General features: G+C 43.9%; 1 protein-coding gene and 1 pseudogene across 1 annotated transcript in view; one reads left to right on the forward strand and one right to left on the reverse strand.

Annotated features, from left to right (window-relative positions):
• Positions 1–19,204, reverse strand: part of LOC120474283 (titin) — a 164,302-nt gene that overhangs the window by 56,993 nt on the left and 88,105 nt on the right. The window lies entirely within an intron of this gene.
• On the forward strand, positions 1,657–4,187 carry LOC148995760 (uncharacterized; annotated as a pseudogene).

The raw sequence follows: 19,204 nt of genomic DNA on the forward strand, positions 1-19,204 counted from the left end.
AGGCACCATGCGCTAAAGCCCAAGAGGAAGCCACACTCCGAGTGGAGTGGGCCGTCACACCAAGGGGGCACGGTCGACCTTGCTGTTGGTAAGCCAACGCAATGGCATCCATTATCCAGTGAGACAGCCTTTGCTTTGAGAGAGCCCTTCCCTTCTGGCTCCCCCCATAACAGACAAAGAGCTGGTCTGAGGTCCTGAAACACCGTGTTCTGTCGACGTAGGCACGGTGCGCACGTACCGGACAGAGCAGTGCCAAGGCTGGGTCTGCCTCCTCCAGGGGCAGCACTTGCAGGTTCACCACCTGGTCCCGGAAGGGAGTGGTGGGAACCTTGGGCACATATCCAGGCCGGGGTCTCAAGATCACGTGAGAGTAAGCCGGCCCGAACTCCAGGCACGCTTCGTCAACGGAGAATGCGTGCAGGTCCCCTACCCTCTTGATGGAGGCCAATGCAACAAGGAGTGCTGTCTTCATGGACAGAAACTTTAACTCTACCGATTGCAAAGGCTCAAAGGGATGCATCTGCAGAGCACTTAGAACTACCGAGAGGTCCCAAGAGGGCACGACGGGAGGACGAGGCGGATTTAGCCTCCGTGCTCCCCTCAGGAACCTGATGACCAGGTCGTGCTTCCCGATGGACTTACCTTCTACTGCATCATGAGACGCGGAAATGGCCGTGACGTAAACCTTAAGGGTGAAGGGGGACAGCCTACGCTCCAACCCTTCTTGCAGGAAGGAAAGCACGACACCGATCGAACATCTCCGGGTGTCTTCTCCGCGAGAAGAGCACCAGTTGACGAAGAGGTTCCATTTCAACGCGTAAAGGTGTCTCGTGGACGATGCTCTAGCGGAAGTGATGGTTGCCGCCACCGCAGGTGGCAGCGAACTCAAACCTGCCGTGTAGCCTCCAGAGATCGGGACGAGGGTGCCACAGAGTGCCCCGTCTCTGAGTGAGTAGATCTTGTCTCAGAGGAATAGGCCAAGGAGGTGCTGTTGCGAGGAGAATGAGTTCGGAGAACCACGTCTTGGTGGGCCAATAGGGGGCTACCAGCAAGACCTGCTCCTCGTCCTCCTTGATCTTGCACAACACCCGTGCAAGAAGGCTCACTGGGGGAAACGCATACTTGCGTGGGCCCCGCGGCCAGCTGTGCGCCAGTGCATCTGTGCCGAGCGTGCCCTCGGTCAGGGAATAAAACTGGGCGCAGTAGGATGAGTCCCGGGAGGCGAACAAATCTATCTGTGCCTCCCCGAACTGGTCCCAAATCAGCTGGACCGTCTGGGGATGGAGTCGCCATTCGCCGGAGATAGGACGGACCCGTGACAGCTCGTCGGCTGCCAGGTTCCGGTCTCCTGGAATGTATACTGCACGAAGGGACCTCAGGTGCTTCTGACTCCATAGCAGGAGGTGGCGACAACCGGCGTGAGCGTAGACCACCCTGGTGGTTGATGTACGCTACTGCAGCGGTATTGTCTGAACGGACAAGTACGTGTTGCCCCCTGAGCAGTGCTTGAAAGCGGTGCAGGGCCAGGCGTACTGCCAGCAGCTCGAGGCAATTGATGTGCATGAGGCGCTGGGGTCCTGTCCAGGAACCCGCGGTTGCATGCCCATTGCACATGGCACCCCAACCCGTGGTAGATGCATCCGTGGAGACAACGAGATGCCTGGAAATTCGCTGAAGAGGGACACTGGCCCGCAAAAAGCTGAGGTTCGACCACGGGAAGAAGGTTTGGCGGCACGCTGGAGTCACTGGAACTCGGAGCGATCCGCGATGCCATGCCCACCTCGGGACTCGATCGCGAAGCCACAGCTGAAGTGGTCTCATATGAAGCAATTCGAGCGGCGTTGCCGCGGCTGTGGATGCCATATGCCCCAGGAGCCTCTGAAAAAGTTTCAGTGGGACCGCACTCTTGCCATCGAACTGTCGAAGACAAGCCAGCAGTGAGTGTGCGCGCTCGTTCGTAAGCTGCGCAGAGCAGACACGGCGACCGAGTCTATCTCCATACCGAGAAAAGAGATTCTCTGCACGGGGCAAAGTTTGCTCTTCTCCCGGTTGACCCGAAGGCCCAGACGGGCTAGGTGCCGGAGCACCAGGTCTCTGTGTTCGCAAACCTGTTCTCGAGAGTGTGCCAATATCAGCCAGTCGTCAAAATAATTCAGGATGCGAACCCCGTGTTCGCGAAGGGGAACAAGGGCTGCCTCGACGATCTTCGTGAAGACACGAGGTGACAGAGCTAACCCGAATGGGAGAACCGCGTACTGATATGCCTGGCCCTCGAAAGCAAACCGAAGAAACGGTCTGTGTCGAGGCAAAATGGAGACATGAAAGTACGCGTCCTTCAGGTCGATCGCTGCAAACCAATCCTGAGGCCGAACGCATTCGAAAATGCGTTTGGCTGTGAGCATTTTGAACAGTAGTCGATGAAGACTACGGTTCAAAATGCGCAGATCCAGGATCGGTGGTAACCCACCGGTTTTCTTGGGGACAATGAAGTAGGGGCTGTAAAACCCGGACCTCATCTCGGCTGGAGGGACCGTCTCGATTGCACCCTTCGCCACCCGTGGGTGAGCAGCGGGGAGCTGAGAACAAAAGATTCTCCCCCGGCCCTCCAGAGGAGGGGGCCTGCTACCTCCTCCTGGGAAACACTCGACTTCATCACTGAGCAGCCCGTCTCAGGAACGTCGCTTTGCCTGGCGTTTAGCGGGGCGTGCGGCCTGAGGGGGCTGTGACGCCTGCCTGCGGCCTCCTCCGCGACGCGACCCGGATGAAGGCTGCTGCTGGGGCCGCGTGGGAGGGAGGGGAGCTGCAGGGGGGCGTCCTCGGCGGCGAGCAGGTGGAGGCGTCTGTACCGACGGCTGGGTGGAGGCAGCAGCTGGCCGTCGGGGCAGAATATGTTTTATCGCCTCCGTCTGCTTCTGGGCAGTCGAGAACTGCTGGGCAAAGTCCTCAACTGCACCGCCGAAAAGGCCAACCTGGGAGAGCGGGGCGGCGAGCAGACGAGTCTGCTCGGCTTCCCGTGTGTCTGCCAGGTTAAGCCAGAGGTGGCGCTCCTGGACCACGCTAGTGGCCATCACCTGACCAACGGAGCGAGCGGCCACCTTCGTCGCCCGGAGGGCAAGGTCGGTGGCGGCTCGCAGCTCATTAAAGGCCGTTTGGTCAGTCCCCCCCTCGTGCATATCTCTGAGCAGTTTGGCTTGGAAGACCTGCAAAGTGCTCATCGCATGCAGGGCGGAGGCCGCCTGTCCCGCCGCTCTATAGGAACGCGGCGCCATAGCAGACGAGAACCTACAGGCTTTGGATGGGTGCTTAGGAGTACCGCGGGAGGAGGCGCTCTGTGGACACAGTTGCATCGCAACAGAGCGCTCCACCGGGGGCATCCCAGCGTACCTACGGGCGGCCGCACCGTCGAGGGGAGGAAAGGCGGGGGAGGCTAGAGCGCGCTCTCGGGAGGACAAGGGAGCCTTCCAAGTGCGCATCAGCTCCGCATGCAGCTCGGGGAAAAAAGGTATTGGGGTCGGCTGTGGCCTTGCGGCGGCAGCCTTACCCAAAAACCAATTATCCATCCGAGAGAGATCGGGACAGGGCGGAGGGTTCCACTCTAGCCCGATACTCACGGCGGCCCGAGATAGCATGGCCGTCAACTCGGGATCAGACACGGGCAACGCTGGCACTCCCGAAGGAGGAAACGCAGCCGCATCCTCACTTCCCGAGGAATCAAGCCCGCCTTATGATGCTGCGATCGACATCGCATCATCCTCTGGAGCGCCGAACGAAACAGACGGTACCTGCGAAGAGGCAGACGCCTGAATCGAATCGGCGCTCGCTGGCTCTAACACTGGAGCGGGGGGTGTGGCCCGAGGAACTAATGTCGGGGCTTTGTTCCACACCGTCACCGTCAGATCACCCTGTCCGCGAGTCGAAGAGCTTCTCGAGGAAGAAGCAGATCGAGTAGCAGACACGGGGACTCTCACTTTTGTCAGATCATTGAGTCTAGATGGCAGTGTAGAGATGGTCATGTTCCCACAGAAGGAACATGAGTCATCCACGAACGCTGCTGCTGCATGCTGAATGCCCAGACACACAGAGCAGCGATCGTGACCATCAGAAGATGACATGAACCGTCCGCACCCAGAAGAACACGGGCGAGGCATCTTTAAAAAGACGTGCCACGTGCAGCTCTTTCAATGAGAGGAGGAAATTCACTCTTTCAGCCCTGAGGCGACCAGGGAGAAGCGCAAAGTCTGGCAGACCACTGCTCAGATCGCAGGCAACCGCCGTCATACCAACACTGAAGAGGACGCTCGTCTCGAAGAGTCATGTCAGTGAGCATGGCTTTAAGGAGTGAAGAAGTCTCTTGGCTCCGAAGCGAAAACATACTGCGGTTGCGTTCACTTCCTCCTTTTATACCCACGGGGTGGGGCGGAGATACGCTATGCAAATTCCGCAGCCCCAAAGCATTTTCATGCCATTGGCTCATTTTTAAATACTCGAAGAGGATTGGCTTTCTATGCGAAACCCCCATTCTCCGTCACTTCTGACGTAACTCGAAGTGACAACGAAAGGGAACGGCTAACATTCCAATGCCGACCGGCAGCATGAGCAAGTTGTCAAACTGATAAAACTGATGCGGTTGGGTTGGAGACGTGAGCGCCAGGCGGAGTTTCAAGTGGAGCTGGTGATTGGATGAGAGCAGTTGACCAATATAAGCTGTGCGGCCGCACAGCTTACATTGGTCAACTTTTCTGCGGCTGTACAGCCAATAGAGTGAATGGATTTTTTTCATTCTTTTTTCTATTCATATTGTTAGGATTGTACTATATAACCATAACCAGCATCTAAACGAGGATATTAATAATGAACAATCTTTGAAATCGTATACCCTAAATTGTTTTATTTATTGTGGTTAATTAATGTGTAATGTGATTTAATGCATTGTTAATATAGAATATATTCTTACCAGATACTTTTTTTTAATAGAAGGTTTTAGTGATTGCATTGTGTTGTTAAGAGATATTTACAGAGCGTAATGACACATTTCCATGGTTATTAGCATTGTAAATCTTCCAAAATTCGTATGAATTTTTACATAATAATAATATAAATTGTTCATTATATTTTCTATTAAATGTAAAAGGGGTTCTGGCGTCTCAAGTTAAGATACAGAACACAGCATTTTATAGCTTAAAAATTCCGTTTCAGAATTGGCTACCGAATACAGAGAAAAAATATAAATCCAGCAAGTTAATAAACCCAGCAAAGCTATTACAACATTATATGGTGATCTTAACCATCTAACTTTTTGTAATCTAATAACTTAAGAGAAAGAATGAGGCAAGTAGTACACAGCATAAATGATTAAACCCCATCTGCACATAACATATCTTAAAAAAAATTTGTGCATCCATGTTGCCAGAGCACCTTTTACATTTAATAATAAATATAATGAACCACTCAAAATTGACATAATAGTAATACACAGGATGAAAACAAAAAGCTTACACAACAACTCTTATTGATATAAACAAGTAATTTATCTTTCATCCAAAGCCCTTGTTATATTTACAACTATTTAATGGACACTTTTTACATTCTGAGGTTCTCAAATCCACTTTAATTTTGATGGGATAAACATAAATAGTGGTAAAGGAAGTAACGAATACTATTTGTACTTCGTTACATTCCATCATTGCTCATGACATGGGCCAAGACTTCAGATGCAAAAAAAAAAAAAAAGTTAATTTGACGTTTTTATAAAGCTCCTTTATTTAGGTTCAGTAATTTCACTTTTTTTTACGGCAGCCAAAATTACTTCATTGTCATAAAGTGAAATGACTGAGAGCCTGATTTAAAAAAAGCTCATTTAAAAAAAAAAAAAAAGAAAGAAATTCAGATGGACTTTGAGGTTTTTGCATTTAAAGTCTTCTCATGTATTTCAGTGTATCACTGAACTGTAGTTATTATATCTAGGCTATAGGCTACTTCACTGTACTTCAAATCTATAGTTGTACTGCAGTTTTACTTCACTATTCTGAAGTTTTTTTACTGCAGTTTTACTTCAGTGTACTGCAGTTATATTGTATCTATACTTCGTTATACTGGAAATCTACAGTTGTACTTCATTGTAATGCACTTTGAATTTGAATTTTTTATTGAATTATACACTAAAATTAGTGAAGTGGCACACTTGTAAATTGTTTAAAATGGTGAAAACGCTAAATCTGTTAAATCTCCAAATTCTGAGTGAATATTTCTGTGTGTTGTTTCAGGAGTGTCTGGTGTTGATGAAGTGAAGTCAGTGTCAGTGACTGAGGGAGAATCTGTCACTCTAAACACTGATACTGAAATACAGACAGGTGAACTGATAGCCTGGAGAACTGGACACAACAATCTCATAGCTAAAATCAAAGGAAATAACTTCGAGAGATTCAGAGACAGACTGACACTGAATGAGAAGACTGGATCTCTGACCATCACAAACACCAGAACCACAGACTCTGGACTTTATAAAGTCACCGGCAGCAGATCAAAGACACCGCTCAACATATTCAATCTTACCGTCTATGGTGAGCTGAGAACTATAGATTTTAAGAAAATAAGCATCTTAATACTTGTTAAACCTGGAATAGCATATCAAAGTTCTAAGGTTAATTACAGCATTTGTGCATCCTAGACACATAAACAGCTGAATACCATTTTCCCGAACATATACGTAATTTAACAATTACAAATTGATAGGAAATTAAGCATAATCAAAATAGTCTGTGATACTTCCATGATTTACATCATGTCTCATGCACCTTACTTAAATATCTACTTGTATATCATTCATCCTCATTTATCTATGTTCTCTCACATTTTCCAGCTCGTCTGCCAGTTCCTGTCATCAGCAGAGACTGTTCCGTCCTCAGACTGTCCCCAAATTGTTCAGTGGTGTGTTCATCAGTGTTGAGTGTGTGTGATGCGACTCTGTCCTGGTACGCAGGAATGAGTGTATTGTCCAGCATCAGTGTGTGTGATCTCAGCATCAGTCTCTCTCTACCTCTGGAGGTGGAATATCAGGATAACAACACTTACAGCTGTGTGCTGAACAATCCTGTCAGCAACCAGACCACACATCTGGACATCAACACACTCTGCCACACATGTGCAGGTCTGTGGATGTATATAGATCCATATACACACACACACACATATATATTAGGGCTGGGCGATATATCACACGATAGTGTTATGCGCATGTAATCTAATCAGTAAAGCCAGTTCCTTGATTAGTAGTAAATCACCTTCACCTGCTTTCAGATGGAAGATATGATGCAGATATGAGTGTTAAATTAACACTCAAGAGTGTTAAAGTTAATGAGATAATTAAGTGATTAATTTAGTGATGATTGAGCATTATTGAAGACACCTGATGATCACAAGCAGAATCACTGAAGGAGAAAATCTAAAATTGTAAGTCACCGTTATGCGATCAGTGTTTGCTTTAGTTGGGCTCTTGACCCTTATACTTTCACTTTAAACTTTATTTGTCTGCTGTTATAGATTTATAACAGTCAAATGAACAAAGAAAAGTGTGATCTGATAGTGTTTAGGGCTGAACGATTATGGAAAATAATCTAATTGCGATTTTTTTAACCAATATTGCGATTGCGATTTAATATGCGATTTAAAAAAAAAGTTATTTACCTTCTGTATTAGTCGACAAAGACAAGCAATAAATCATTGTAGAGTAGGGATGGGAATCTTTAGGCAGCTCATGATCCGATCTACTTTTTTTATTGATTAATCTTAATACACTTAAAATGTATTTAATTACATGTATAAACAATCATACTTTCAAAAATAATTTAAAAAAAACATTTAATTAAACCAATGTTAAGAATTTTAAATAGGCTTTATATAATAATATATCTTCAAAATATAAAAGCTAGTAAATAAAGTGAAACAAAAAAAGCATTACAAGCAATAAAGAAAGTGTGGTCTCTATTTAAAAGTAGGCTGTCTGAATGTTTATCATTCAAGAGCTGGAGTGATTTTCCCCCTTAGTAATATGATAAGCTGCATTCACACTAATGCACATATCTCTTGAAATTGTAAATGTGGTTTGTCCTGTTGGTTTAAGACCTGACTGTGTTAACATTAATTTCACGTCATAAAAACATTTTGACATGCACGTTTGCACATTTAACCAATGAGTCGCTCACGGCCTCATGCACGAGCGCTCTTCAGCGCGCGTTAGTATTTTAAAATGAAAGCAGCCTTCTCTATGATTTTCATAGTTTTAATATATAACGTTAAGCCAACTGCATTCCAAAAGACATAAACAATGCCTCTGTGAAGCATTTGTAAGTAAAATTCCCGCGGGAGAGAACGAGCACTGCAAGAGTAATGTTATAACATCAAGCAAAGCGGCAAAACCTGTTCAATGAAGCCCGCGAATGTCCTTGTAATTCGGTTCAACCCTGAACTTTATGAAATAACGTTACTATGTTTCGGAAGCTTCGAGCGGTGTCGTGTGTGTGTGTGTGTGTGTGTGTGTGAGAGAGAGAGAGAGAGAGAGAGAGAGAGAGAGAGAGAGAAAGAGAGAATAGAAGCAAGGAGAACACGGTTCGTTTCTGAAGCACGCGCAGCGTCATCACGCATCTGTGTTTAAAAGCTCAGACTCGATTCTGAAATTCTCTGAATCGATCCAGGATTGTTGGGGAGAGAATAAATAACACAATATCACATACATTAAAAATAAACTGTTCTTTTCTGAACGCCAGACCGCGTAGAGTGGCAAGTTGATGCTTGATGTTGCAGACTGCTCCCGCGTGTCACGTGACCAGTGTAATCGCAGCTCTTGCGATTACAAAATCGCGTTTCATCATATCGCGATTTTATCGCAAATGCAATTAATCGTTCAGTTCAATCGTTCAGCAATAGTGTTGGTTATGTTTTGACATAATCATGCTGTGATCTGAAAAATGAAACTCATTCAGATGATTTGGTTTAACTTGTTAACAATAGCTTAGTGGTTCAACAGCATATCTGTATTTTTCTTATGATCCAAAACATTTAATAAAAATTGTTCTGATCAAATCACTTTCAAATGCATTTATTTAGAAACACAGACATCAATAATCAGCCTGTGAATCTCAACCGTGGTGACAATAATAATCCTTGTTGCCACCAATCACAATGCATTAATGGCTCCCATCATGCATTGCGGTATGAATAAATTATGATCTGAATTGTCTATGTAATTTACTTTTCCTAATTGAATATTCTGCTTGTCACCATTGTTGAGATGCATTGACTGAATCTTTATATCTGTGTGTGCCTAAAAGAAAGATTTTCTTTTTTTTTTCAACTTTTAAAAAATCCATTGTATTATATCTCAAATTCTGGGTATTTATGCAGAATGACAGTTATACTGTAACCAACAGCATACATCACAAACATTAAGTTCAAATGATGATTGTCATAATATAACCAAAGCTATTAGTTTGTATTTTTTCTTTGTTCATCTGGAAGTTATAACTCATAAACAAAAGCCAAACAAAATCTAGAGAAATAATATAAGGGTCAAGAGCCCAAATAAAGCAAACACTCATCTCCATAACGGTGGCTTACAATTTTAGATTTTCTCCTTGTGATTCTGCTTTAGGTGTCTTCAATAATGCTCAATCATCACTCAATTAATCATTTAATTATCTCATTAACTTTAACATTCTTGAGTTTGGACTCATATACACTCCCAGGTGTGTTAATTTAACACTGGAGTTTTTGCTGTGTACGAAGAGCCGTAGTTCACTGACAAACTGAGCCATATCGCATTAAATATTGTTGGCGATATGTCCTCGATTTTAACGCAATATGGCTCAGCTTGTCAGTGAACTACGGCTCTTTGTAGTAAATGCCGCTCCATCTGAAAGCAGGTGAAGGTGATTTACTACTAATCAAGGAACCGGCTTTACTGATTAGATGCATAACAATATCGTGCGATATATCGTTCAGCCCTAATATATATATATATATTTACTGAACTGATTTCATATAGGTCATATAGTGCTGATATTTCATATAGTGTTTTTTGTAGCATATTGACAGGTTCATTCATGTTAATGCTTCATTTTGTTTATTACAGATCAGAGCCTATCAACCTTGTATATAGTGCTGATCTCTGCTGCTGCATTTCTGTTGATTGTTTTTGCTGTCAGAATCTTCTGGATTTGCAGGAAAACAGACCAAGAGGGCAAGTAGAATTACTCTCTGCTGAAACATCTGTAAAAATACATGTTTTTAAGTAAGGAATTATTCACCCTGAATAAGTAGAATATTGCTACTTTTAATTGTATGAGCAAGGCAAGAAAAGTTTATTTTTTTCTAAGTAGAAAAAAATACAGTTGTAAAAATGCAGTAGGAATAATCCAGGAGGACACATGTCTTATGCATTTCATCCCAAGCCTCCATTTCTAATTCCAAAACATAATTTTTACAGAGTCATTACATTTAGAAGCAGCCAATAACCTGTTCAAAACCGAAATATTAGCAATAACCCGTTCGCGCACGGCCATGTAAACACCCGCAAAAACCTGAATATGCTCATATTCCGGTTATTAAAAACACAGATATGATCCCTGGGTTACCCCTTTTCTAACGCAAATATTTGGTCATGTAAACGCGTATCGGCATATCCCCATCAAAAGGAACATTGATTTGTGTTGTAGGTCTCACGCGTGTCCCGTCTTCTCTCATGGCAAAGGGATTTTTAATTAAATGCAATACATTTTATTTTATGTAATAACTCATTATTTCATCTGACTCCATAAATGAAAAGGTTTTTCAATGGTATCTGTGCATCATTCAATCTACGTGAATGTTTGACTATTCCTTTTAACTCCTTTAAACCCTTTTAATTCCTTATTCCTTTTAAAATGTGACAATTTATTATGTCAGGTAAATGAATTATTACAATTTCATAATCATTTGAAAGATAGTCAATGCAAACCATCAAATTTTCTAGAAAAAGAGGAAAATCTTTTACCCGACATCATGAAATACATGGATGCTGAGTCTCGACGACTCAGCATTCACGGGTTGATCTGACATACAGAAAAGGCCCCTAATCCTTCCGCTGCATTTCATTATATAGCCAGACCTTATTTTAGTGGAAATTTACTGTGTTCACCCCCCAGACTTACCGGGGAATAGAAATTGACCATTTGCTAATAGTGGTAATTTGCATTCATGAATTTACACCTTTTTTTTGGGAGTAGGACCATGCCTAGAGACCACATTCCTTTGTGTGTCAGTTATCCCTAAACTCTTATTACCTTTTGTTTTACTTATTTGGAAATAGGGCACTTGTATCAGTTGCACATGTAGACATTTCAAATAATACTAAACAATGTTTAAAACTGTATGATAGTTGTTCAAGTTAAAGCCATATAGATTTTTGTGTGAGTTTAGGTGATCTCTGCAAGAGTGGGGGATGCTGGGAGGAAGTGTGTGTGTGTGTGAGATTTTCAAATGTTAATTTGCAAGCAAGGTCCTTCATCTCAGACCTACGGTCAGTACCAGCACCAAAGTGCAAACAAAGGCGATCGCTATCTGCCCCGAACTATTTATTATCTGCGTGCTGCTGTTGTTGTTGGTTTTGGATACAGGAAGAAGAATCGGAAATGTCATTATCTTCAATATTGCGTGTTAAGGTTGTCCGTACGTCCAGACACTAACCGTAGGTTGCTGTTTACATCGGGATATTGCCAATTGATTACAAATTCCATGTATACAGGAGTAACTCTCTCTGCTCAAGCATGTAAACGTGTTTTTCCGAATGTTTCAAAGACCCGAATAGTGACCTTAACCCGACCATAACCCGAATATTGACAGCTTGTAAATATAGTCAGTGATATTGAGTTACTAGAGAGCGAGAGAGAGAGAGAGAGAGAGAGAGAGAGAGAGAGAGAGAGAGAGAGAGAGAGAGAGAGAGAGAGAGAGAGAGAGAGAGAGAGAGAGAGAGAGAGAGAATGATTAAGTGTGTGTGAATGATAAGTGACTGAGTTTGCATGGCTCGAAACAGGCTCTCTAGTGCTGCAAGCTTAAGGACACAATATGTAAAATTCTTAGATTAAAATATCCAAAAATCACTAGGACCATGTCCTATATTTTGTTGACTTATACACATACTGTCACGATGTGGGTTTGTGTCTTGTTCTTGTCTGTCTTGTGTTTCCCTCATTATTGTGTATTTGGTTCAGTCCTGTTCCAGTTTCCCCGCTCCTCGTTTGTGTTCATGTTTACCACCTGTGTTCTTAGTTAATTTGCCCAGCTGTGTCTTGTTTCACTTATCTGTTCCTCTGTATTTAAGCCCTGTGTTTAGTTCAGTCTTGGTGAGTTCCTGATGTTGTAATGTGTGCTGTTGCTTGAAGTGGTTTCTTGTCCTTGTTCCTGTCCTGAGGAATTGTTCTGTCGTTTGTCTTGGATTATCTGTTTGTATAATTAAAATCTGTGCTTGCGTTTGGATCCTGCTTCCTCCTTCTCTGCTGCATCGTTACACTTACATTATTCAAATGTTTCGAACAATATTTAAATCCAGAGAAATCCACAATTTTAACCAGTGTAATGGCCAATGTCATTGAGTCGCTGGTCAATTACCCTCGATTTCCGGTTGTCCTTCTGTAGAATCCATGAAAACACCATAGACTTCCGTTTGGATGCTGTCCTGTTCCAGTCTCCATACGAACCCATTGTTAAAAAAAGGTAAACAGAGCGAGTCAATTAATTAAAAAGAAACTTTTTGAACATTGTAAAAAATAAACTGAAAAAATAACTGGGGCCGTATACAAAGCCACTCAGAGTAAAAGTAAGTATGCCCTTAAGTATGTCAAAATTCTAAGAATAGTGTAAATGTATTCTTATTCCCAAACTTAAGTATAAGTGTGATATATAAAGTTTCCTAAGTGTTAAGACTAAGGGTGTATTCACACCTGCCTTGTTTGGTTCGATTGAATCGAACTCTAGTTCGTTTTCCCCCTTGGTGCGGACCTTTTGGGCAGGTGTGAATACAGCAATCGAACTTGGGTGCGGACCAAACAACCGAACCGAGACCCAGCTGAAGAGGTGGTCTCGGTACGGTTCCAAACGAACTCTGGTACGGTTCGTTTACGGTGTGAACATGAACCGACCCAATTGCAAGAAAGCACTGCATCGAAAGAGAATATTCCGGTGCGCTGTCTGGCCACACGATACTGCTGCGCGTCTTTCTGTGCGTCATGTGTGCATCATTGGAATGGAATGAATGAATGAATGAATGAATGAGTGCATCAGGACATTCACATACAGAGCGTTCTCTTTAGTCTAATCGCGCAGATGCAAAAAAAATCATTTGCAGTTCATAAAGCATTTGCAGTTCACCACCTTTTGGTGGTGGTTGACGAGATTCCCCCTTCTATGTAAAGCGAGTGCCGAGAAAAGTTCTATATATAACGCAAAGTTGAGATGTTGCCCAGAGATAAAAAACAGTAGATGGTCGAATGAAAAGATGCACGAGAGACGAGAGTTGTCGTATTTCCCCGAGTTTAATAGAACCGCTGAAACGTTACACTCGTCGTCTTCTCAAAATCCGAATTACAACATCGTATAGATGACATTGTATCATATGATACTCATTAGTTTCTAATTCTTCTAGCACACGTGTGGTTTTGTTTACAAATTTTGGTTCACTTGCAAAAAGAGCAGTGTGAAAGCGAACCGTACCAAAATAATAATAATAAATAAAATAAATAAAATAAATAAATAAATAAATTTGGTCTGGACCAAAGCAAGTGAACTATCGGACTTTCCTGGTGTAAATATACACCCTAGGGCACCATCCACACTACTACATTTTAGTTTTAGACCTTTTGCTACGTTTGCACCTCCCGTCCAGACTAAAACGGCAAAAACTAAAACGAAGACCTAAAACGGAGAATTTTAGAAATGCTGACGACCCAAAAAATAAGCGATATGTTTTAGTCCCCCCGAGGCCGGACCAACATCCATTTCTTAAACATTTCTCAGCTCCTCCTAGTTCGAGCGCCTGGAAATGTCAATATTGCAGCAATGAGCCTGTTACGTATATAACATGCACGCCTGCAAACAAACACCAACACACAAAAACTGTGATGACGCTCTCTTATCTGCTCGCGCTAACTAAAGCTTATGTCTTTTGCCCCTGTGGCTCAGTGGCAAGACTAAGTGTAGTAAAGGTGCCCACACCCCAGTGCTCACCCCTACACATAAACACAGCACTTCCCGTGTCTCACTCAGAGCCCACTCACATAAAGCTGGCAAATGCCGCTTGAGTGTTAACTGTAGCAGATGTGCCCAGATGTCCATGCCCACATCTGCCCGCATTATTATACGGCCAAGTCGCGCATTACAAAGTGCAGCCTCTTTTCAATCAGGCTATAGATGTAAGTCTCGTGCATGCTCGCAAGTGCTCACGCTTACTAAGATGCACTTCTCACATGAAGCCGTGCACACACCACAGACTCAGAGTGCAGTCTCACATGAGTCAGAGTGTAAACGTAAGTCTCATGCCTGCTCACAAGCGCTCAAGCTTACTGACACGCACTTCACCAGTGATGTTAAACACACACCACAAAGCGCAGCCTCATGCCGGTAAAACTATGATTGTAAGTCACGTGCCCGCTTACGAGCGCCCACGCTTACAAGCATACACCCCTCTCACGGCGCCACTCGTGCATCACAAAGTGATAACAAAGCGTTCCCTATTCACAGCAATCGGGACGCTGCATATGAAACAGCCTGCCACTGTTTTCAGGGAGGGGCTCACTCCTCCGGTCTAGTTTCTCAAGCCCGCACAGCGGCGCGATCAGAACCCGGAGACCATTCTACCTAGCCTAGAAATCTAGATGCAAAGTGTGGTCTAGCAACTCTCCATAGACGTTTTATCTGGAAAACCCCAACTCTGGTAGGGCCAATCACATCGTGTATAGGGTCGGCGGGCGGGCTTAACAAAATGACGACAGAGTTGCGACGGTCAGAGCCAGCTCGGACATATTCGGTTTTAAGTCGTTCATCCTCGGATGGGGCCGGGGCCGGCGCCGCGCTGTTACAAAAAAGCTGTGGCAAAACGATCAACTTGTCATATTTGCCACGCTCGTGCTGTGTCGTCGAAGATAAAGATGAAGCTTTACTCCATGTCAGTGCACGCTCTGATCGGTGCACGGACCTCTCCCGAATCATCTCCACCACTCCGAAGCACCACTACTCCGGCTCCGTTTCCCTCGTAAGCTGATATTAGTATTTAAACATTCTCTATGATATTATTTTTTTAATGACACACTGTCTCTTTCTCTCTCATACACACACAAACACACACATACTGTCTCTTTCTCTCACACATATGTAGGCTAGTTATAAACACTTTAGACTTTTAATGATTAGTGTTTTATTTTTAAAGTTTGTGGGTCGTGTAAAAAACAAAAAAAAATCCCTTATTTTGGGGATGGATTCCGGGAAATCTCCCTTATTTTCAATGTTAAATGTTGACAGCTGGACTGGATACGGTAAAAGTTTAATATTAATATATCAACTTGCTACGCTGAGTAAGTCACCTTCTTCATTGCTCTGATTGGCTGTAGCGCTATCCAATTGCGTGCAGAGAGAATTTGAAAGACAACCGTTTATCTCGCCCCTCGGATTGAGCCGTGTCAATGAAGAGTTTCCAGACCTAACATCTTGATGTAGGTCTGGCATGCCAGGCTACATTCTACCTCTAGCTCCACAAAAGCATGCAAAGCTATCCCATGGGTATCGGAATGGGTGCTAAACACTATAAAGCAGGGCTATGCGTTACAGCCCAGCTTTCAAACACGGACCGCAACGGCAGTGAATGCAGAAGTAGCACACCTATTTCTCTCAGAAATAGCAAAGCTGCTGTGCAAAGGGGCCATAGAACCGGTTCCACCTTCTCTGAGCGAGTCAGGCTTTTACAGCCATTATTTTCTCGTGCCCAAGAAGGACGGGGGACTCAGACCCATACTGGATCTAAGGCATGTGAACAAAGCCCTTATGAAAAGACCGTTCAAAATGCTTACAACCAGACAACTCCTCACGTACGTTCGCTCGAGGGACTGGTTTATATCTCTCGATCTGAAAGATGCCTATTTCCAGATTCAGATAATACCCCGTCACAGGCCATTCTTGAGATTCGCCTTTGACGGTCGGGTTTATCAATATACCGTCCTGCCGTTCGTCCTGTCCTTAGCACGGACTCTCGCCCCCTTGAGAACTCAGGGCATGCGAATTTTTAACTATCTGGACGATTGGCTGATTCTAGCACAGTCAGAGACAGAAATATTGTCTCACAGAGCTGCGCTCCTCAGTCATCTGAAAAGCCTAGGTCTCACGGTCAACTGGATCAAGAGCTCATTCCTGCCTAGTCAGTCAATTTCCTTTTTAGGAATAGAACTGGACTCTGTGGCCATGAAGGCTCGCCTATCAACACAGCGCGCGCGACAGCCGCCCACTATATGCTTTCCCTCCGGTGTCTCTGTTGCCACAGGTGATCAAGAGAATCAGGGAAATGCGCCATTCTGTGCTCCTCATAGCCCCGCGATGGGAAAACCAGACTTGGTTCCCAGAGCTAACACGGCTGTCACAGACAGCCCCATGGCCTGTCCCGCCTGTCCCGAGCTTGTCCCGCTCAAACTTGCGGCTCGATCTGGCATCCCCATCCTGAGTGCTGGTCTCTGCACGTATGGGTGATCAACGGGTATCCGTTTCCCTGCCAGATGCAGTACTGAACACGATCACGTAGTCTAGAGTCCCTTCTACCAGAAGGCTCTACGCGTCTAAATGGTCTGTGTTCTCTAAATGGTGAGTCCTTGAAGAGCTACTGGACAGGGGTAGATCCCCATCCACGCTCAAAGTCTATGTGGTGGCCGTCGCAGCATTCTCAGAATCAATGCACGGTCTGTCAATAGGCAGGGACGAGCTTATCATCTGCTTCCTCAGAGGAGCCAGAAGGATGAATCCTCCGCGCCCCCCTTCAGTTCCTATGTGGGATCTTTCTTTGATCCTAGAGGCCCTGAAAGCATTCCCCTTTGAAACCCTAGACTCGGCGGACCTGAAATACCTGTCACTCAAAACCGTTTTCAAAAAGTCTGCAGTGCCCTCTGGGCATCAGGGCTCACTCCACTAGAGGCGTGGCCTTGTCGTGGGCATGGTCCAGCGGAATTTCCATTCAAGACATATGTGTGGTGGCGGGCTGGTCCTCTCCGTCCACCTTTGTCAGGTTTTATAACCTGGAAGTTCAACGCCTTGCAGGCGAAACTGCTGTCTAAGTGAGAAGTCAGTTCTGTCCAGATATTTTCATGTGCAGACTACCCTCATAACGTTCTGCGACTCAGGAGGTGGATGCTGACACGCACAGCGTTAACAAAGGGTTCCCGTAGCGTAAGCTAAACTTACACAATACGAGAGAACCTCTCGTAAGTGAACGAATCGGTTAGCTAACGTAACCTCGGTTCTCTCTAGATGAGGGAATGAATATTGTGTGACCTGCTGTGCTAACACCACAAGCGTTATTTTGCTTCAGTCGATGAAAACCAGAGAAACAGCCTCTGAGCCCTGCTTATATACGCTAAGCCACACCCATTCTGGCGGGCTAGGATGCGGTGAGGGCATGAGCGCCCTCAATTGGACGTGACGTCACATCGGACTCGCTGTGCAGTTCCCGCAGGGCAGCCTATGAGCGCTAGACAGCCTGCTCTAGATCTGCTAGCTGCTGCACTGCGTTGACAATGAATACAAAATTAAGGATAATTTTTTGGCTTCAAAATCTCGAGAAGATTAATCTTTCCTGTAGCGTAAACGAGAGAACCTCTCGCAAGAGAACACCGGATACCTAGTTCTGGACTGACGGCACAAGGTCTGGGCTCCATTGCAGCTTTCATTGGCCAAGGACAGCCTAAGAGCTGTCTGACTGACAAGTAAAGCAACCAGTCACAGTTTGTTTTGTTCAGTGTCATGTTTTGGAGCATGAAAATGTAAAGTCAATGTTCCTACAATAACAGACCAAAGTGTAAAACTCTTGGACTTATTTAAAGAGTTTGTCATGAACTTAACATTCTAGTTTATGTGGATCCGTACTCAGGAAAAAAATCTATCATGTTTCCACGACTTTCCAAAAATTTTAAAGTTTTTAAAAATCAAAATATGAAAAACTTTACTAGATTTGTGATATTGATTGACTACCTGTGCAATGTACCTGCGCGTCACAGTCTGTGAAAAGGGTCCATCTGAATCGAGCATTCAACAGCCCCATAGTATTATATGAAAACAACGTAAACGTGTTGCAGAAAAAGCACAACAATAATTCTCAAACATCTTTTATTCCGCTTTTTAACAGTCTATCATTTATATTGTTCAAACAGTTCAGAGTGGTGAAGAAATAACATATGCTGATCCGACATTCTACAAAAGAAAAGCTCAAAAATCGGTAAGATAAATTATGTTTTATTTGTTGTGTGTTATTTCAGTCAGATTAAGCCTTTCATCATTTCATAATTTTACATATTTCCCCATCAAATGCTGATACTAAACTATTGTTTATAAAATGTGCAGTAGGCTTAGTGTTTTCTGTCTATTAGAATAATTTGTTATGTTGTTGCTGTAACAATGTTCAATGTAAGGAAGGAAGAAGGAGGCGGGAACCGGCGAACGTTCACACAATTTAATAACAAAATAAAACAAATACAAAAATCTAAGTAAAAGACAGCAGCCCCACACGGACGGACCGCATTACATTAACCCCTTAGCTGTCACCCCCCTTTTTGAGAATGGGGGTTAAAATGCATTATTCAAACTTAAAAGGTTGCAGTTCAAGAATGCTTTGGAATATATACCCAAGTTTGGTTTTGTTTTAAAGAAAACACTCAGCAGATTATTGCTGAAGTGAAAACAAATGAAAGTATGAAAAAGTTATTTAAGTTTAAATTTACAGTAAATCAAATATACTGTACTGTAATATACTGTAATATATTTTTATTTTATATAAAATATATATTTTACAAAATATTTATTTATTGAGATTTAAGATTTTTTGAGGTGTACTCGTCATAAATTCATCAATTACTCTTCCTACATAATTTGGAACACAAAACAGGGGTAGAATATTTATTTAGAAGTCTTTGACCTTTCCAACTATATA

The sequence above is a fragment of the Pimephales promelas genome, chromosome 2, assembly GCF_988280905.1.
Source record: "Pimephales promelas chromosome 2, fPimPro1.hap1.1, whole genome shotgun sequence".
Classification (NCBI taxonomy): domain Eukaryota; kingdom Metazoa; phylum Chordata; class Actinopteri; order Cypriniformes; family Leuciscidae; genus Pimephales; species Pimephales promelas.